At 43.6% G+C, this 22,578-nt stretch overlaps 1 long non-coding RNA gene across 1 annotated transcript; it reads right to left on the bottom strand.

The window, feature by feature from the left end:
* Window positions 1-1,101: 1,101 nt before the first annotated feature.
* LOC143782063 (uncharacterized) lies at window positions 1,102-21,712 on the bottom strand. The gene is made up of 3 exons (XR_013216868.1): window positions 21,649-21,712; window positions 20,869-20,940; window positions 1,102-1,194 (listed from the first exon to the last, which is right to left on the bottom strand). It is a non-coding gene; the product is annotated as an uncharacterized LOC143782063 (long non-coding RNA).
* Window positions 21,713-22,578: the final 866 nt, after the last annotated feature.

Below are 22,578 nucleotides of genomic sequence, written 5' to 3'. Positions count from 1 at the left end.
AATGTCATGGCCTGCAAATAGTCCGGATCTCAATCCAATTGAAAATCTTTGGTGGAAGTTGAAGAAAATGGTCCATGACAAGGCTCCAACCTGCAAAGCTGATCTGGCAACAGCAATCAGAGAACGTTGGAGGCAGATTGATGAAGAGTACTGTGTGACACTCATTAAGTCCATGCCTCAGAGACTGCAAGCTGTTATAAAATCCAGAGGTGGTGCAACAAAATACTACTGATGTTTTGAAGTGTTTTTTTGTTTGTTTGTTTTTCATGATTCCATAATTTTTCCCTATGCTTGGTTAAAAAAAGTAACCATTACTGACTACCACATTTTTTGTTCTTGATTTCATTTAGTGCTTCTTCAAGCTAGAAAGTTGCCATTTGAAATGACTTTAGTTGTGTGCCATGTCTGTAATCTGCTTTTTTTCTACAAAATTAAACAACTGAATGAACATCTCCAAGGCCGGTGATTCCATAATTTTTGCCAGGGGTTGTAGTTAGGTGTGTACTTTTGTTATATTACTCTTCCAAAACTGGCACCGAGGAAAAGCAAATCTTCAAACAAAACTTACTATGTGAATATATGTTTGTTTGTTTTTTTTTGCTTTTTCCAATGTAATAGTAGCTGTAAAACCATTACATTCATTACAGCTGGTAACTTTCAAAATCTTATTCCTAAAGATGGCACAGACAGCATCTCTCTGTTAGGCTGTGTTCACACTCTCAGTATTTTACATCAGTATTTGTAAGCCAAAACCAGGAGTGGGTAATAAATACAGAAGTGGTGACGTGTTTCTATTATACTTTTCTCTGATTGTTCCACTCCTGGTTTTGGCTTACAAATACTGAGGTAAAATACTGACTAAATACTGAGCGTGTGAAAGTAGTCTTAGACACATAGAAGAGTTTTAGACAATTAACAGGTTTAAAGGGAACCTGTCACCCCCAAAATCGAAGGTGAGCTAAGCCCACCGGCATCAGGGGCTTATCTACAGCATTCTGTAATGCTGTAGATAAGCCACCGATGTATCCTGAAAGATGAGAAAAAGAGGTTAGATTATACTCACCCAGGGGTGGTCCCGCTGCGGTTCTAGTCCGATGGGCGTCGCGATCCGGTCCGGGGCCTCCCATCTTCTTACGATGACGTCCTCTTCTTGTCTTCAAGCTGTGGCTCCGGCGCAGGTGTACTTTGTCTGCCCTGTTGACAAAACCAAAGAATCTAGATAAACTCTGGGAGACATGTAAGACTGCATTCTTTGCTGTTCCTGATGACTTAATTGATAAATTGTATGAATCATTGTTGAACCACATGGATGCAGTCCTTCAAGCCCATGGAAGTCAGACAAAATATTAAATATGACTCTAATAGCACCACAACTTCATTCACAAATGTTATGCAACATATATTTGTATTTTAAGTTAATTATTTGTTTGAATATCACATTACTTTCTGTGGGCGACAAAACTTTTATCTTGCCAAAATCTGATCATTCTGTGTCCATTAACTGATAAATATTTCCGCATTGATGTCAATGTATTTTCTTAACCTAAACCACATTTCGGAGGGTTTCAGCTTTCAAAAGAATAATTTATACAACCAATGGATGAATTTAACCTCAGGTTATAAGCTTTATTTACATAACATGGATAAGCGACATAACTTCTGTCAAGGAGTGTACAGTGCCTCCCTGCAAAGTGGGACAGGAACCTATGTGTCGTGGATGGGTGTTGTTTCTTTTGTTCCAGCAACAGGTGAAGTCGCACCTTCCTCACGCCCTCGGCATCTTCGTGCACCATCATCATCACTTACACTTCCTCTTCCGTTAACGCACATTTTACGCATTTTGTAATTACTCGGCCTCTTGAAACCAAGGTTATTTTTAATAAAAGAAAAAAATTGATAACCAGCAGCAATCAACGTGGTTTTGGGGAGTTTACTCCACGGTAATGTAACAGAAAGAATGCAAAGTGTATGGTTTACAATCAATTTCAATCCTGAAAATGTTTCAATGTTTTTTTTTAGTTTTAGAGGTCACACAAATGGTTACAGACCATGTAACACTGGATGACTGTCTAATGGAAGCCTATAAAAAAAAATTTAAGCTTTTTTTTTTCAGTTTTAGAGATCACAGAAATGGTCACAGACCACATAACACTGTGGTGCTGACAAATGGAAGCCTACACAAATTTTTAAAGCTTTTTCTCAGTTTTAGATATCACAGAAATGTACTCCACACTACGGAATAGTGTATGGCTGAAAAATGCATCCCTAGAAAATATTTCAACTGTTTTTTGGTGTTTTATGTAATAAAAGCACATAATAATCGATGGATCAAAATATATTAAATTTTTTCAGCCCCCACAAAAAATGAGGCAGCTATATATTTGCTAACAGACTGCACAGGCATAATGCCTGTCTACAGACTGGATTCTGTCACGACTCTCCATCACACCATAGGCTAAATGCAGATTCTAGGTGCTGCAAACGATTTGCCCATGGAAGGGCTGTTAGTATGATGGCTCAGCTTCAGCACCAGTATCGACACTACAGGCCTCTGATTTGTTATACTGTGCACACACAAGCATAGATAAGCACTCTCTCCCTCCAGTACGAAGTGTCACAGAGCTGTGCAATGGCGTCAGTATGCCGAGCCGGGCGGCGCATGTCTTTTTATAACCTCTGATGATGTCACACAGTCGTCCAATCACAGTAATGCCACATCCAAAATGGCTAAAGCATTACAGTGACTCAAAGGCAATGCCGGCATGCTTATTGGCTGTGTAACAGGTGCCAAAGGAGTGGGGCAGGGATTTGAGTTTTACATCGAGTACCGCCCATTGCTCGCCGAGTTATGAGCACATCCGAGCATCGTGATATTTGAGTGATTACCGAGTATCACTGAGCACGTTCGTTCATCCCTCCTAATAATTACAATGTCCTTTGTTTGTGGGATAACCCTATTAGGGAGTCATCTCTAGTGAAAGGTTTTTTTTTATCCCACCAAGACAATACATGATGAGATTAAAAAATCAGTGCCATATAACCGATATAACAGTACATCCATAATCAACTTGCCTCAGACATAAGCTGATTGATGCAATAATTAATTTTTCTAGTTACTAATTTATAAACAGTCAAATTCCAAGTAATTGTTGGAGGATGTTTGTTGAGAGATCTTCATCCACTTCTTGTAAATCAAGTCTAGTTGCTTCATTTTCTTGAGTCACATCACTTTAGATAAGTTTTTTCAATGCAAGCTACAAGTTTTCAAATGGCTCTCAATCTTGAGGAAGGCATCACAGAACATTTTATTTTGATTTGTGTTTGAGGACATTATCTAGCTAGAAGGTTTAACCATGCCTCAGTTTCTTTGAAAAGTACAAGCTTTTGGTTAAAATCTGATATTTATTGAGAACTGATATAAGCAGCATTTCTTTGCATGTAGATGTTTTCAAACTGTATGATTTGTTTATGTTATGATTGTTTTTGCCATTGTTTCTGAGCTTTGCATCCTGTGTTGCCATCTAGCTTTAGCAATGTAATCATCTAGCTACGTACATCAGGACATATCAAAATTGCATCACAAGCATGTAGAAATAGGTAAGATGAAATCTCAGTTGTAACATCATGAGGCAATATATTCATGCCTCAATGTCTTACCATATTATAGGAAGTATCTAAATTACCGTATTCAACGCTACTGGGGGGGGGCAGAGGGGGCCGTCGCCCCGGGCCCTGTCAAATGAAGGGGCCCACTGGAAGCCAGGGCCACTTCTGTGACGAGGCAGAACACCGCATAGGAGCAGAGCAGTATAATGTCTGCTCCCGTCTGACAAAGACTCTGCAGGCTGCTAGCACAGTGGTGGCTGCAGAGTCTCCCTCCTGCAGTGAATGGTTTCGCCCCTCTGACCTGATCATGAAGCTTTTCCTGGCTGTAGTTTTTCTTTACTCTGTGCACGCTGGGATTGACTCAGGCACGCTGGGTCCTAGTGCCCACAACTTGCATTTCACTTACACTTCCTGGTCCTGCCTGCAGTGCAAACTTTATCAGTAAGTGGGGATGTAACTTGTAAGGTTTGTTAAATTCAGGTATGTCACTGTGAGACCGTTGGGGTATTGTGGGCGCTGAAAGTGAGTGAGGGGGGACAGGGGACGGGGGACAGGGCACTGGGGGGGGGGGGTGAATGTGAGACCATGGGGGTATTGTGGGGGAGGGGAGACAGGACACTGGGGGGGTGAATGTAAGACCATTTGGGTGTTGTGAGGGCAGAAGGTGGGTGAGGTGGGACAGGGCACTGAGGGGGTGGATGTGAGATGATGGGGTTGATGGGGGTATTGAAGTGGGGGAGGGGGGACAGGTCACTGGGGGCTGAATATTATAATGTTTAGTTCTGATGTTATATGTACTCCATCACAGGTAATATTTGCTGTCTGAGGAGGCTGGAGATGGGGGGGAGGGCAGGGGGCTTTTGATGCGTACTACCTGGGTCGTTTATGAGTATTAGTATAAGGAGCCCCCATATAGTAACTAAGAGCTGCATCACATTTACAGCACCACTCCGGCATTATTTTTTATTTCATTGCTGGAGCGGTGCTGAAAATCCATGTCCCCTGCCCCCTGTCTGATACTTGCCTTTTGGCGTTTTCATCTGTTTTAGGGTATGTGCACACGTATTGTGGAGGACTGCGGATTTTTGATAAATTCGCAGGGCAAAACCGCTGTGTTTTTTCCTGCGGATTTATCGCGGTTTCTATTGCGGATTGCGCTGCGGGTTTACACCTGCAGTTTTCTATTGGAGCAGGTGTAAACCCGCAACGGAATCTGCCCAAAGAATTGACATGCTGCGGAATGTAAACCGCTGCGCTTCCGGCGGTTTTTTCCGCAGCATGTGTACTGCGGATTTCGTTTCCCATAGGTTTACATTGTAATGTAAACGCATGGGAAACTGCTGCGGATCCGCAGTGTGTGCACATACCCAAAGTCTCCGCTTGGCTCTGTCTCCTTCAGTTCGTGGCCTGTCAGCAGTTCCAGTGTTTCATGGAGCAGCACAGAGGTCACCAATCAATGTAAGTCTGTGGGAGCCTCGTTCTGGCCTCTTTCTCACTCTCAGGCTATGTGCACATGGTGCGGATTAGCCGCTGCGGATTCACAGCAGTTTTCCATCTGGTTTACAGTGCCATGTAAACCTATGGAAAACCAAAGCCGCAGTGCACATGGTGCGGAAAATACCGTGCAGAAATGCTGCGTTGTATTTTCCGCAGCATGTCAATTCTTTTTGCGGATTCCGCAGCATTTTACACCTGCTCCTCTATAGGATTCCGCAGGTGGTAAAACGCAGGTGAAATCTGCACAAAAAACACAGGAAATCCGCGGTAAATCCGCACACGAATCCGCAACAAGTGCACATAGCCTCATAGTCTTACATTGAGCGCTTGTGACATAGCTTCTAACTTCTGGCCTGTCAGAAGCTGCGCTCACAAGTTTGACCAGCAGCACTGCAGCAGTGCCACAAAATAGTGAATACGCGGAGGATGAGTAAATGACCGGGGCATCCAAATCATGACAGGGAGCTGTGAGTCCATCATACTGTGTATAAGGAAGCTGTGAGTCCATCATACTGTGTACAGGGGAACTGTGGGGGACATCATACTGTGTATAAGGGAGCTGTGGGCCCATCATACTGTGTATACGGGAGCTGTGAGTCCATCATACTGTGTATAAGGGAGCTGCGGGCCCATCGTACTGTGTATACGGGAGCTGCGGGCCCATCATACTGTGTATAAGGGAGCTTCGGGCCCATCATACTGTGTATAAGGGAGCTGCGGGCCCATCATACTGTGTATACGGGAGCTGTGAGTCCATCATACTGTGTATAAGGGAGCTACGGGCCCATCGTACTGTGTATACGGGAGCTGCGGGTCCATCATACTGTGTATAAGGGAGCTGCGGGCCCATCATACTGTGTATAAGGGAGCTGCGGGCCCATCATACTGTGTATAAGGGAGCTGCGGGCCCATCATATTGTGTATAAGGGAGCTGCGGGCCCATCGTACTGTGTATAAGGGAGCTGCGGGCCCATCGTACTGTGTATAAGGGAGCTGCGGGCCCATCGTACTGTGTATAAGGGAGCTGCGGGCCCATCATACTGTGTATAAGGGAGCTGCGGGCCCATCATACTGTGTATAAGGGAGCTGCGGACCCATCATACTGTATATAAGGGAGCTGCGGGCCCATTATACTGTGTATAAGGGAGCTGCGGGCCCATCATACTGTGTATAAGGGAGCTGCGGGCCCATCATACTGTGTATAAGGGAGCTGCGGGCCCATCATACTGTGTATAAGGGAGCTGCGGGCCCATGATACTGTGTATAAGGGAGCTGCGGGCCCATCATACTGTGTATAAGGGAGCTGCGGGCCCATCATACTGTGTATAAGGGAGCTGCGGGCCCATCATACTGTGTATAATGGAGCTGTGGGACCATCATACTGTGTATAAGGAAGTTGTGGGACCATCATACTGTGTATAAGGAAGTTGTGGGCCCATCCTACTGTGTATAAAAGAGCTGTGGGCCCATCATACTGTGTATAAGGAAGCTGTGGGCCCATCATACTGTGTACAGGGAAACTGTGAGGGACATCATACTGTGTATAGGGAACTGTGAAGGCATATTGTGCATATGGGAGCTGTTGGCCCATTACACTATGTATAGGGGAGCTCTGGGGGGCATTATACTTTCTATAGTGGAGTTCTGTCAGCATTATACTGTGTATAGGGGAGCATTGGGCTCATGCTATCTATAGGGGAGCAGTGGGAACATCATACTGTGTAGAGGGGAGCAGTGGGAACATCATACTGTGTATAGGGGAGTTATAGAACCATCATACTGTGTATAGGGGAGCTGTGGGAGCCTTAGACTGTGTATAGGGAAGCTTTAAGCTCACGATACTGTGTATAATGGAGCAGTACATGGGGGAACTTAGGGGACATTATTATTGTGCATATGGTCCAATATGGCGGTAAAGTCAATGTTCGTTTTTGTATATAGATTTATTTTCAATAACAGTAGGGTCATATTCTAAGGTTCCCCTATATTCACAATAAGAGTGCGCAACCGTAGCTGTAATCAGGGTTAGCTGGTTAGGGGCCCACTCAGATGTTTCGCCCCCCCTAAGTTGAAACCCTAGCTACGCCTCTGTTCAACCCCCATTGCAAAATAGATTTATTAGCAAAATGTACAAACAATCTGATGTTTGCAATGTACAGCTCTGGCAAAAATTAAGAGACCAACACATTAAAACTCTGTCATGGGCAGCCCAATCTCCAGACCTGAACCCCATTGAAAACCTCTGGAATGTAATCAAGAGGTAGATGGATAGTCACAAGCCATCAAAGAAATAAGTAAATATAGAAAAACTGACTGAACAGCCAATGTTCAGCTATATTTTTTATATTTACTATGTATTGCTTTTTCTGACTTGAACGCCTCGCCCTTCACCATGCTGTGATTTTAACTACATCCAAACACAGTTGGTTCTAACCTCCTCTATAAATACAGGCTTTACCATTTTATTAGCTATAGGTAAGTGTTCACACTAGGCAGACAGGTTAGTTACCCATTCGATCTGAGATTACCTTGACGTTTGGTGAATGGGCTCACAATATTTGGCCAAATTTTGTGCTAAAAATCTCATGTGTTTTTTCATAAATTTCACAAGCCATTATGCTGTTCACATTTCATGTATTGCACATTTCCTTGCTTTAGCACAATAAACTTGAGTGCAGCCATTATCTATTTGCTATGTAAGACTTTTTGGTTATGCACCAGTTCAGTGGCTGTTCAGTCAGTTTTTCTATATTTACTATGTATTGCTTTTTCTGACTTGAACGCCTCGCCCTTCACCATGCTGTGATTTTAACTACATCCAAACACAGTTGGTTCTAACCTCCTCTATAAATACAGGCTTTACCATTTTATTAGCCATAGGTAAGTGTTCACACTAGGCAGACAGGTTAGTTACCCATTCGATCTGAGATTACCTTGACGTTTGGTGAATGGGCTCACAATATTTGGCCAAATTTTGTGCTAAAAATCTCATGTGTTTTTTCATAAATTTCACAAGCCATTATGCTGTTCACATTTCATGTATTGCACATTTCCTTGCTTTAGCACAATAAACTTGAGTGCAGCCATTATCTATTTGCTATCAAAGAAAGAAGAACTGCTTACATTTTTGTGCCAGAAGCAGTGTGAAAGACTGGTGGAAAGCATGCCAAGACGCATGAAAGCTGTGATTAAAAATCATGGTTATTCCACAAAATATTGATTTCTGAACTCTTCCTGAGATAAAACAATAGTATTGTTCTTTCTAAATGATTATGAACTTGTTCTCTTTGCATTATTTGAGGTCTGAATGCACTGTAATTTTTAAAAATTTTTGACCATTTTTCTTTGTCAGAAAAAAAATACAACATTTATTGCTTGGAACTTCGGAGACATGTTGTCAGAAGTTTATAGAATAAAAGAACAATTTACATTTTACTAAAAAATATACCTATAAAGAGAAAAATCAGACAAACTGAACATTTTGCAGCCGTCTCTTAATTTTTGCCAGAGCTGTATATAATATAAGAACTTTCTCCAAATTCAACACAAAATGTCACTTTTAATGACTACTACAGTCTCAGAATAACTCAAAACCTTTATGACAAGCATCTTTGTTACCTAAAAGAGCACTAATTGTTTGTAAAGACCTGCTGAAAATGTTATGCATAGCCAAACAACAGCTTCTAGCAGTGTAATCCTGAAGAACATTCGCCCATAATCATGAACAATAGCCTCATATTAAAGTTACGGTCACACTATCAGTAATTGATCAGTATTTCACATCAGTATTTGTAAGCCAAAGCCAGGAGTGGGTGAAAAATACAGAAGTGGTGAATTGTTTCTATTATACTTTTCCTCTGATTGTTCCTCTCCTGGTTTAGGCTCACAAACACTAATGTAAAATACTGACCAAATATTGATAGTATGAGCGTAGCCAAAGTAATACTCTTGGTTTTGTGAGCTTTACTCAAAGCCCATCAAACATTTTCTATAGGTTTCAAGTCAGGAAACTGACTCCAGAATCTATCAGGACTTTTTCTTAGGCCGGTTTCACACGTCAGTGGCTCCGGTACGTGAGGTGACAGTTTCCTCACGTACCGGAGACACTGACACACGTAGACCCATAAAAATCAATGCATCTGTGCAGATGTCATTGATTTTTTGCGGACCGTGTCTCCGTGTGCCAAACACGGAGACATGTCAGTGTTTGTGGGAGCGCACGTATTACACGGACCCATTAAAGTCAATGGGTCCGTGTAAAACACGGACCTCACACGGACGTTCTCCGTGTGCGGTCCCTGTGGCGTGCAGGAGACAGCGCTACAGTAAGCGCTGTCCCCCCCACATGGTGCTGAAGCCGCCATTCATATCTTCCCTGCAGCAGCGTTTGCTGCATAGAAGATATGAATAATAGTGTTTAAATGAAAGATCTACCTGTCCGCTGCCCCCCCACCCCCTGTGCGCCCCTCCCGCTGTTCAGAAAATACTCACCCGCTCCCACGTTGGCTGTCGCTGCTTCCTGGTCTGGCCGCGGCTTCTACTGTATGCGGTCACGTGGGGCCGCTCATTTACAATCATGAATAGTCGGCTCCGCCCCTATGGGAGGTGGAGCCGCCTATTCATGATTGTAAATGAGCGGCCCCACGTGACCGCATACAGTGGATGGAAGCCGCAGCCAGACCAGGAAGGAGCGACAGCCAACGAGGGAGCGGGTGAGTATTTTCTGAACAGCTAGGGGGCGCACAGGGGGTGGGGGGGCATCGGACACATACACTGTGTTCCAAATTATTATACAAATAATATTTCCTCATATTTTCTCTAAATTACCTATCTGAATTGCAGTCATTGTTATTTTCCAGTCATCTACTATTCTAGTATAATTGCAATGTTTTGGAACAAACTGCCTATGAAAACAGTATCTTTTTAAAAAAAATAAACACTCAAAATGCATGTTCCAAATTATTATGCACAGCAGAGTTTTTAACCTTTTTTATTTTATTTTGAACAAAAAAATGGTCAGTTGTGAAGTTATAAGCATTATCAGCTTATTACAAAATGAAATCAAACAGTTTTCAAGTGAAAACTTTATTCTAGGTGATGTTACATTTGCACATAGGACCCCTTGTTCAAAAGAAGCTTCTGAACTCTCTTGTCCATTGAATTTGTCAGTTTTTGGATGGTTTCTGCTTCAATTGTTTTGCATGTGGACAGAATACCCTCCCAGAGCTGTTGCTTAGATGTGAACTGCCTCCCGCCATCATAGACACTCCTTTTGATGATGCTCCAGAGGTTCTCAATGGGGTTGAGGTCAGGGGAAGATGGTGGCCACACCATAAGTTTGTCCTCTTTTATGCCCATAGCAGCCAGAGATGCAGATGTGTCTTTTGCAGCATGAGACGGTGCATTATCATGCATGAAAATGATCTTGCTGCGGAAAGCACAGTTCTTCCTCTTGAACCATGGCAGGAAGTGTTGTTTTAGAAACTCCACATAGATTATGGAGTTCATCTTTACCCCTTCAGGGATCATAAAGGGGCCGACAATCTCTCTCCCCATGATTCCAGCCCAAAACATTACTCCACCTCCTCCTTTTTGGCGCCTTAGCCGTGTTTTCATGGGGTGTCCATCAACCAGCCATCCTCCACTCCATCCATCTGGACCATCGAGCGTTGCACAGCACTCATCGGTGAACAAAACAGTTTGGAAGTCAGTCTTCATGTATCGTTTGGCCCACTGGAGCCGTTTCTGCTTGTGTGCAGTGGATAGAGGTGGTCGACAGGATGGCTTACGCACCTCTGAAGGACCCTGCATCTTGTTGTTCTGGGGACGTTGGAGGCACCAGCAGCTTCAAAAACTTGTCTGCTGCTATGACCAGGCATTTTTGCAGCTGCTCTTTTAACCTTACGCAATTGCCTGTTGGAAAGGGTCCTCAATTTTTCCTTATCAGCACGCACACGTGTGTGCTGGGAATCAGCTACATACTTCTTGATTGTGCGATGATCACGATGAAGTGTCTTGGCAATGTTGATTGTAGTCATGCCTTGACCTAAATACTCCATAATTTGTTGCTTCTCAGCAGCCGACACATCCTTTTTCTTTCCCATTTTGGCCAAAAATGTAGGCTGCTTAATAATGTGGAACAGCCTTCTTAAGTAGTTTTGCCTTTATTTGGACACACCTGCCAAACTAATTTGCACAGGTAACTGCAATTGCTTTCAGTGATATAAAGAGACCTGACACACATCACCATCAATGAGTTTAAATGACAAACAAAAAAATTGTAACCTTATCACTCCTAAACTCTTTGTGCATAATAATTTGGAACACAGTGTAGATCTTTCATTTAAACACTATTATTCATATCTTCTGTGCAGCAAACGCTGCTGCACAGAAGATATGAATCGCGGCTTCAGCACGATGCAGGGGACAGCGCTAAACTTTAGCGCTCTCTCCTGCACGCTCCGTGTGGTACCCACTCGCCACACGGGTGGCACACGTGTGCCGCACGTATGGCCTACGTGAGCTCACGGGCACACGGACACAGATAACTCCGGTACCGATTTTTTCCGGTACCGGAATTATCTGGACGTGTGGGACAGCCCTTAAACCAAGCCTCAGAGGACCTTGAGGTATATGTTGTATTTCCGCCACTCAGTATATGGAGACAGGGCAAAAGAACATGAGTTCTTTGGAATCTTTAAAGGATTTTCCTCACGGTGACCATAAACCAGAAGCTTTTACAGTGGATGTGAGGTTTACAGTTTACAGGCATTCAGCTATTATGCTACGTTCACATTAGCGGCGGGCGCCGCAGAGGCGCCGCATGCGTCATGCGCCCCTATATTTAACATGGGGGCGCATGGACATGCGTCGCACTTGCGTTTTGCGCCGCATGCGTAGCTGCGGCGCCCGCGTCCGGGCGCAGAGGACGCAGCAAGTTGCATTTTTGCTGCGTCCAAAATCAATTAAAAAAAGGACGCATGCGGCGCAAAACGCAGCGTTGTGCATGCGTTTTGCTGCGTTTTTGTTTGCGTTGTGCGCTGCGGTGCCGACGCTGCGGCGCACAACGCAAATGTGAACGTAGCATTACACTGTTGCAGACAGGGATTGATTATAAGGTTTTAACCAAGCATCTTCCCATCACACAGAATCACTTCTCTTTATACAATGCTCCCAGCAAACAAGTTTCTTCACAGACAACTTCTCTTTACACACAGTGTCTTTACACAGAGTAGCACTATACCTTCACCATGCGCTGAGGTGAAGGGTGGAGGTGGGGGGGATGAGTCCTGTGCTTTGGCTCTTTCACTCTCTTATCTTGAGGAAACAAAGATCACTCCTGGCTGTCCTGACTGCCTCTGTGCTTCCAGCAGTCACTTCCCTGAAAGAACTGGTCTTGGTAGCTTATCTTAGTTCAGTCTGATAGGAGACTTTTTCTAAGGCTGCCGTCACACTATCAGTATTTGGTCAGTATTTTACATCAGTATTTGTAAGCCAAAACCAAGAGTGGGTAATAAATACAGAAGTGGTGACGTGTTTCTATTATACTTTTCCTCTAATTGTTCCACTCCTGGTTTTGGCTTACAAATACTGATGTAAAATACTGACCAAACACTGATAAAGTGATGGCAGCCTAAGGCTACGTTCACATTTGCGTTGTTGTGTGTTGCGTCGGCGACGCATCGGCGACGCAACGCACAACGCATGCAAAACGCATGCAAAAGCATTGTTTTGTGATGCATGCGTCCTTTTTTTGCTTGATTTTGGACGCACAAAAAATGCAACTTGCTGCGTCCTCTGCGCCCTGACGCGTGCGCCGCAGTGACGCATGCGTCACAAAACGCAAGTGCAACGCATGTCCATGCGCCCCCATGTTAAATATAGGGGCGCATGACGCATGTGAACGTAGCCTAACACAGCTTTCTACTGCAACAACAACTTTCTAAGAATCCCCTGGGGCTGTGGTAACCACTCCCTGTCTTCTGTAACCACTTTAACCCATCTAGTTGCTGGATGATTCTAAATCATCAGTGCAGCTTTTACTTGTCACATATGCTTGGGATCATTGTCCTCCTTGCTTTCAGCTTCCTCACAGAATGCATGACTTTTTCTCCTAGAATTTTCTGACGCTTCACTGATTCTATCCTGCTTTCCATAAGATGCAGGCTTCTAGCAGAGCAAGCAAAGCAGATAAAGAGCATCACCAAGTGTGATTTCCAGTTTTGTTCACTCTTGTGAACAGAACCCCCAAACTCCTGTGGCCTACTTCTATAGTTTTGAACATATTGGAGCTGACTTTTCTTGTGTTTTGGGGTCAACAGAGGTGTATACCTTGGAGTTTGAGAATGGAGACCTTCAGCATTTAGTATGTGCTTTACCGTACAAACTTAAACCTCAGTTCCTGCTGCCACCATATCTTGCTGCAGGTCTTAGCAGTCATTTGAGGGTTTTTGACCACCAGCCTCCTCAGTAATCTGGCTACGGTACTTATTATATTAGTTGAAATGTTTGCTTTTTAAAGTTTGCAAATTTTGCAAATGAATGGAGATGAGCGAACCTGAAATGTAAAGTTTGGGGTTCATATCTAGTGCTGAAACCCAAACACGGACTTCTCACGGAAGTCCATTATAGTGTTTCGAGTTCGGATGCTGAATAAAGTTTGCTGACAGGCTGAGGTGTAGCCAATCAACAAGCTTTTCAGCTGTGGGCACTTCCGCATGTATCACAACCATGCCGAGTATTGGCATGGCTGTGATTGGTCTGCGCACCACATGACCCGGCTTATATAACCGCCGGATTATGTGTGGCACCTCCATTGTGCTCTGACTAGCGCAGGAACAGGGTGTGGCTCATGTGAGGACCAGTGTTAGGTTCTGTGGAGGTACTTTGAAAGCAGCCTCTTTGGGGGTATACTGAAAACAGCCTCTGTGGGGGTACACTGAAAATAGCCTCTGTGGGGGTACTTTGCAAAACAGCATCTGTGGGGGTACTCTGCAAAACAGCCTCTGTGGTGGAAAATAGCCTTTGTGGGGGCAGTCTGCATATAGGCAGTGTAATAATCTGCTGGGCACTCACCGTATACAGGCTGTATAATACTGTGCACTTTTTTGGGTACAAAGAATGAGGAGAGCATCAAATAGGGGATGTGGCCATAGTGCTGCTGATAGTGGTGGTATAGCAGCAGCACTATGGTATAGTAGATTTGTGCCAGCTACGCGCTCAAATGAAACACCTTCCTCTGGTGCAAGCTGGTGACAGGACTTTCTTCGTAATTTTGTAGACCCGAGTACCGCCGGAGGAATAGTGAGGCCAAAACAAGTAGAGGCGGTTTTAGATTGGATGGCTTAGAGTGCCTCCAGTTCCTTTGCTTTGTCTTCCACCCAGACCCCTGCTGAAAGCATAGAGTTTGCACCTGCAGACCAAGTGCATTTATCTTCCATCTCAGCTCCTTGCAAATCAACCAAGCAGTCTGAGCACCAAGTCATGCAGCAGTCACTTCTGTTTTATGATGACTTCCCTAGCTGTGGTTCCATGGGCCATCCATCTGACCCTGCTACAGAAGTGGGAGAGATGCCCAACCACTTGTTCTGTCTGAGGATGAGTATATGGGAGGGCTAGTGCGCACGGTCAGCGGACCACCACAGCACATCTCTGATGATGATGAGGAAACACTGGTGCCAACTGCTGTGACTTTTTGCTGTGAGCACACCAGCAAGGAGAGGAGTGTGTGGAAGATGATGCTGGGGATGAAGAGGTCCTAGACCCCACATGAAGTCAAGACTATCTGAGTGACATGTACAGTTCGATGGAAGAGGTGGTGGTAACACTGCCCAAGCTGCACAGCAAAAAAAAGGGAGCAAGGTGCAAAAGCACAGCATCCGGCCACTAGCCAGTACGTAAGTTGCTACTACCTTCCAAAGCCAGCTCAAAGTGTTGAGGAGAGCCATAAGATCAAATACTTAATTAACCTCAACACATAAGGTAATTGAGGGAAGCAACCTATAACATGTATTGTTTAACCTTACATAAGTTTTCCTCAGACAAAGTAAGACACTTAAGATGGATGCCATCTCCTCTACCAGAGCCATGTGCTCTGGTATCCAAGATGAACAATGAAGACACTGAAGATGGCCGCCATTTCCTGTTTCAGCAGACCGTGTGGTCTGGTATCCAAGATGACGCCCACCCTGATGACCTCATGGATCCACCCACAGCGACGCCCACCCTGATGACCTCACGGACCAACCCACCTTGATGACCTCATGGATCCGCCCATGGACTTGCTCATGCCCAACCCACTAACCAATGGAATACATCCGATCACTCCCATTTTAGAGCTAACCGAGCCCCCTTACAGGAGATATATAACATTGTGTTTGACTAATAAATCCCTTCTTGGAGCTGAGCCACACATTGATCAAGGAGAGTTACAGCTGACTGTGTCTGGTGTATTTCTTTAGTGCACATGATCAATATCCATTAGGCCAGGAGTAGGCAACTAGAGAATTGAACATTTATATTAATTGTTCAACCCTAATATTTGGCCGCCCAACCTGGGGCCAGCAGAGGAGAGCCCTGAACCCTGAAAACCGGCGGGTGGAACGGCTGGATGCACTGAGTACCCCGAATCTGGAGACTGATCACCTCCTTAACAGAGCACGGTAAGTCTGCTGATTTTTTATAATCTGTAGTCTTTACCTGTGTCCTTCGGGGTATCCTGTGCAGATTGCCTGACCGTGTCCGGTTTTCTTGGTATCTGTAAGACGGCAGAAAGGGTATCTCCGCTGCTGGTCATTTAATTGCAAGAACCGTCACATGTTTTAGTTGCTTACTGCCTGTTACATGTTGTGAAGAGGGGAGATGACTGGTAGTAAAGAAGAGAAGTATTGTGTAAGGACAGTCAAAGCTCACGGGAGACTGGATTCTCCAGAAGCAAGGGGGAACTTCTTTGCTGACAAAACAGCAAAAACCTATGCTGCGGATCCATTTAGGAAAGAAAAAGCAGCGGTGTACGTGTCACAAGACACTGAAGAAGGGACTAAAGGCTCTCTTATGAGGATCATCCATCTACATCAAGACAAGACATCAGATGATGAAAAGAAGTCATGGCAAGAAGGAGGAACTAAAAAAGGATGAAGATGGAGTCTGGAGGGTGAACACAAAGGTCTACCCCGTAATCTGTACCCCTCAGTGACAGAATGGGCACACGGTATCACCCACAGAGGCAAGAATCGGATGAATGACCTGATTTGGAAGACCTACATGGCACCTGGGATTTCTACTGTCACCCAAAAATATTGCAAGTCCTGCCTTGTGTGTGCAACATGCAATCCAGCACCGCCTCAGAAACATTTGGCTAAACCACTATCCCTTTCAGAGAGTTCAGATCGATCGTATTCAAATGCCAAAAGTAGGGAAGTGCGAGTATGTACTGGAAGTGACTGACATGTTCTCAGGATGGCCCGAAGCCTATCCAGTAACCAACATGACTGCCAGAGTGACTGTTAAGAGACTGATGCATGAAGTAGTAAGCAGATATGGGGTCCCAGAGGTAATTGAGAGTGACCAAGGACCTGCGTTTACTGCAGCACTGACTAAGGAACTATGGACACTGGTGGGAGCTGATTTGGGTTTACATACTCCATATCACCTACATAGCAGTGGGAAAGTAGAAATGCTGAATGGCACCTTCAAAAATAAAATACTGAAAGCCAGTTAGGAGGTCAGACTTGGACAGACATTTTGCACGTTGCCTTATACTCAGTCAGAAACACTCCAAGGGGTCCCACTAAACTCACACCATACGAGATTCTTTTTGGGGGGCCTCCAAGATTGGGTCAATATTTTCCACAACAGCTAGCCTTGGGAAGTGATACTCTTGTAAATTATGTAATTGTTGTTACTAAAGAACTGTCAGTAACACATGTACGAGTTTTATCATCCATTCCAGGTCCAGATTCCAGTGAAGGTACCCATGCTTTCCAACCTGGTGACTACGTGCTTGTAAAGAAGTTCATCAGAAAAGACATTCCTGGAGTCAAGATTTAAGGGTCCCTACCAAGTGCTCCTGACTACTCCTACTTCAGTCAGGGTTGCTGAGCGCCTCCTGGATCCATCTCTCACATTGTAAACTTCTTAGACAGGTAGGGACAGAGTAGGATCTGACCTGCTTGTCAAAGTCCAGCTACAAAGGGAGGTTTTCCACAAGGGAAAACTTGTCTCAAACTGGTGAAAACTCCAATTCCCCCCTCCCGGGCAAGACGGTCAGATCTAGGATGTGTACAACAGGGTTAGTCGCACATGTGTATTTTATGTAACCATGGAGATGGAAGATTGGAGAGTAATAGATCCAGCAGGTAGGGAAGTCCCGAGGACACTGGTAACACGCTCCGATATACCTCCTCAGTATACCCATAATCGGTCACACATTCTCTGGTGTCTATAGCATCCATATTGTCATGAAGCCTCTGATGTCATAATAACACTTAACATCGATGGGTTAGGGAACCACGGTGGGATCAAGATAAAAGAAAAGGTTAATAAAGTATTTAGGGGGGACTGTTGAGGAGAGCCATAAGATCAAATACTTAATTAACCTCAACACATAAGGTAATTGAGGGAAGCAACCTATAACATGTATTGTTTAACCTTACATAAGTTTTCCTCAGACAAAGTAAGACACTTAAGATGGCTGTCATCTCCTCTACCAGAGCCATGTGCTCTGGTATCCAAGATGAACAATGAAGACACTGAAGATGGCCGCCATTTCCTGTTTCAGCAGACCGTGTGGTCTGGTATCCAAGATGACGCCCACCCTGATGACCTCATGGATCCACCCACAGCGACGCCCACCCTGATGACCTCACGGACCAACCCACCTTGATGACCTCATGGATCCGCCCATGGACTTACTCATGCCCAACCCACTAACCAATGGAATACATCCGATCACTCCCATTTTAGAGCTAACCGAGCCCCCTTACAGGAGATATATAACATTGTGTTTGACTAATAAATCCCTTCTTGGAGCTGAGCCACACATTGATCAAGGAGAGTTACAGCTGACTGTGTCTGGTGTATTTCTTTAGTGCACATGATCAATATCCATTAGGCCAGGAGTAGGCAACTAGAGAATTGAACATTTATATTAATTGTTCAACCCTAATAAAAGGAGCTCCCCTGCCATGGCAATTCTTCAGGAAATGTGCTGATGACAAGACACAGGAGGTTTGCACACTGTGCATTCAGGGCCTGAAGCGAGGCATAAATGTTATTAATCTGAGCACCACCTGCATGACGAGGCATCTGAATGCAAAGAATGAGTTGCAGTGGACTAGACATGGCAGTGTTTCAACAACATGGTGGAAAAGTATGTGTCCACACGTCTCCATGTACTGAGTGGTGGGCCTGCCCCATTTAATTTCTGGGTCTCCAAATTGGACATATGGCTTGAGCTTGCCTTTTACGCCTTGGAAGTTTACTCCAAGTGTACTATTGGAATGTGTTTAGCATGGCCGGGGGTGTGATCACATGCGACTGTACACAGCTAACGTGGACAAGCTCACATTCATTAAAATGAACCTGAAGTGTATCTCACTAGAATTCTCTGTACCAGAGAAATATACCAGACACACCCAACCATTGTTATACTCCACCGCAGTTTGTTCATTCTATTTGCAATTGTTATCATCCACCTCTCGTGTCCCCCCTTTTCCTCATAGTTTGTAAGCTTGCGAGCAGGGCCCTCATTCCTCTTGGTATCTGTTTTGATCTGTGTTTATTGTTATGCTGTAACGTCTATTGTCTGTACAAGTTCCCTCTATAATGTAAAGTGCTGCGGAATATGTTAGCGCTATATAAATAAAAATTATTATTATCATTATTATTTGCCATGCCCAATGTTGTGGGGCCTCCCCAAATTATAAAAACAAACAGAAAAAAAAACACAAAAACAGTGTTGGTTACCTCCTCCTCCTCTTCCGCTGCCACCTCCACCTCCTCCTCAGCCTCCTCCTCAACTTGGACCTCCGCCTCCTGGTTCAAGATTATTTTTATATTTATTTTTTTATTCTATGCAATTTTAGGTAATCTCCCAATTCACATTTGTTTACTAGGCAATTGTCCTGCTCTTACCTCTATTTTGCTCCCTTTTGCAGCTCCCTAGCTTTTACTACAACCATTTTATGGCCATTTTCCCGCACAAAAGTTTGAGTCTCCATTGACTTTTATGGGGTTTGGGTTTTGGCCTGCTCATCCCTACTAATAAACCTAATTTGATATGGTGGATGAATAATTTAGATTGCAACGGTATAAGTAAAAAAAAAACAGCCTGTCCTACAGCTACATTGCTGCCAGTCCTACTTTTATAAAAACTGTTATTTAGCACAATTGTAAAGGCATATTCAGGGCAGGATTAAAATTGGTATTGAACTGTAGGCAAGGCATGTAATTGGTAGAGAGTGAGACAGATAACGGGCCCATTCCATCAAGGTCTGCATTGTTCACGTCTGTCTTGATGAGGATGTGTGCTGGAGTCAGATGATACTGATTCATATGCCTCTTCATGAATCAATAGTGTTGGACAAGTGACACGCACCTCTCTTTGTGCATCACCATAAATTCTACTCCACTCCCAGCTGGAGTAAGATTTGTAGTGTACGAATGACGTCGCTCATCATAACTTTGATGAGTGGCAGTCACCACGCCCTCATTCCGCAGCAGTTTCACCCACTTAGTCAGAGCTGGGTGAAAATGGTGTGAGAATGTCAAAAGTGGCAAAATGTTTACTTTTTATGCCATAATACTGAGGTAAAATCTTTGATGTATCTTCCCCATTGGGTCCAGTTCTACTTCTATAGTACAAACATTGTGCCTTACACTGCTTACATGTCAGGATTTAGTGGGAAGAGGAGGGCAAAAATAAACCATAGCACCCACAAAGAGTGTCATGCAGTACTCAATTATCAATCTCCTGTTTGAGTAGGGATGGAATGGTGCCTTGGTATTTACCCCTTTGTCTATGCTCTAATTCACTTCTGGTCGTATGTTACATTTGTTTTCATGACATTATTATACGAATGCAAAAAAAATATATAGACAAGGCCAGAACTCCAACAGTACTGAATTTACCAAGAGGTGCACATACTCCGTATACAGACATAGATACAGCGTGCGATAGCACACTGCGATTAATGAATACATTCCACTACTGCTGAACACATAAAAACGTGCGTCACTTATTTGATATGTTTTATACAAAAATGTATAAGTCACTCACCAGCGACAAGGTGACTTTGTGGGACGGACCCTAAACTCCCTTCCCTCACACACCACAGCCGGCTCTGACAGAGCGGGAAGCACTAAAGGAGGGCTGTGGGTTTGTGAAAGTAAATGACATTGCAGAAGGATGCAGTGGTGACGTGTGTGCATTTGTTATTTTTGGGCGCCCGGCATCTGTAATCTTGGCCCCAGCTGCCACAGCTAGAGTTTTGCTCCTGAGATTCATATGTTGTGAACTTGCACCCTAAATGATTCCTATGAGGATGGATCCTTACAGTGTGGCGAAAACTGCTCCGACCTGCGGTGGCGAGCAACTGCTTGTGGTCTCACAGAGTAAACTGTTTGTGAAAGTAAGAGAAAACTTAAAACATTTCATTATTTTTTACCTGTTAAACAAGTTCCCCTTAGAAGAGTCAGCAAAAAAATGTACAAATGTCAAATTGTAAAAGAAATGCTGGAATTTGATTTAAAGAAGCACGTCATTACCTGTCGATATTCTGCGTGCTTAGAATAGGCTGCTTGATAGCAGAATTCACATGAGCAGCAACATGGATTTTTCTGCAATGGTAAAGAGACGTTAACGTAAGTTGTTCCATAATCACTGATATAAAGCAAAGATATGTCATTAATCCTCTTCATTGTGAAACGTTTACACCTCATTTAATCATATTTGTCTGGTGTTATTACATATATTATTCATAAAAATGTTCAAATTGGAGATGAATTATAGTTATTTAAAAGAAATCTGTCAGCAGGTTTTTGCTATTTAATCTGAGATCAGTACAATATCAGACAGGAGACCCTGATTCCAAGGATGTGTCACCTATTGTGTATAGTATTTTCAATACAATCAGTGTTTTATCAGCAGGAGATTATCACTAGAGGACTAGGTCTCACGAGCAGGTCAGTCAGGCTAATCTGTGTAACTCCGCCCCCACCAACGATTGGCAATGTGCTGACGAATCACAGTGTACACAGGAATTTGCCAGTTGGAGGTGTGGGCGGGTTATTCACAGTCCATAAGTCTTAGCTCTGCTATGTTTACAACAGACAAAACAGGAATTCTATCAAAACTACTCCAAGCAGTCCAGTAAGTGACACATCAATGGAAATAGGTTTCCTGACCTATATTATACTATTATATAGCAAATATCTGACAAAATATTCCCTTTAAATATTTAAACAGCACAACATACATAAATAGTGCAAAAATATCAATAATACTAAAAATACTTTATAGCCAGTATGGATACAGATCACATATACCTGGTCATACAAGAGATTTCATTTAGTCCATAATAGAATCTGTTCACACTTCTATAAGGAAGTCTTCATCACATGTTTGGCATGAAAAATAGTGCAATATGCAGTGCTGTTCTTCCGGTGAAACAGGCAGAAACTGTGCAAACTTCACAATCAGTCACATGGCATAATTGTTGCCTGTCCAATGACAGGTCCGCACTTGTTTTTCTGCTCCTATCAGGGAACAGAAATAATTTTTAAAAAAATGGTTAAAAGTTTCTGTCAAGGATAACTGGTTACATAGAATGTGATGGAACTAAACAGAGCTTTCACTATGTTTATGATTAAATAACACATAATGGCCCTTTTTCATGAAGGCTTTTTCGACAGGTTTCTAGCAGAAAAGGTCCTCAACTGTCGCAGCATTTTGGGGCAACTTGGAAGTAGGGCAAAAATATTGTCACTTTTGGCATGTTCATGAAACATGCTGAACAGCTTTGGCAAAATGGACAGAGCATGGCTGTCACAGGGTGTGCCTAAGCCTGCCTGGCAAACCTATTCAAATTTACGCCACTTTTTATGGAAATTTCTTCAGAAATGTACTCTTCCAAAATGTTCCACCTCTGACTCATCAATCCACAGAATATTATCCATAAAGATGAGCCCTTGTGGGGTTTTTTTGGTCAGCAGTGGTTTGCATCTACCATGGATGTAATTTTGCCCAGTGCAATCCTGTACATTGACCTTTATTGAGGCAAATAAAGCTGGCTGTTCTTGTTCGAGGCCTTATGGGACCTCATAGATGCTTTAACATACCAAAAAGGGCATCATTATTTACCTGCCCAAGTCACGAAAACTAATGCAGCACATCCACTTAATAAAGAGGAGCAAAATACAGATGAGACAACCAGGTAAATACTGTTGCCCTTTTTTTTGCCGAGTTAATTCTTGACT

The sequence above is a fragment of the Ranitomeya variabilis genome, chromosome 6, assembly GCF_051348905.1.
Source record: "Ranitomeya variabilis isolate aRanVar5 chromosome 6, aRanVar5.hap1, whole genome shotgun sequence".
Taxonomy (NCBI): Eukaryota; Metazoa; Chordata; class Amphibia; order Anura; family Dendrobatidae; genus Ranitomeya; species Ranitomeya variabilis.
The sequence above is the reverse complement of the archived record's forward strand: the minus strand, read 5'-3'. Positions and strand labels throughout refer to the sequence as shown.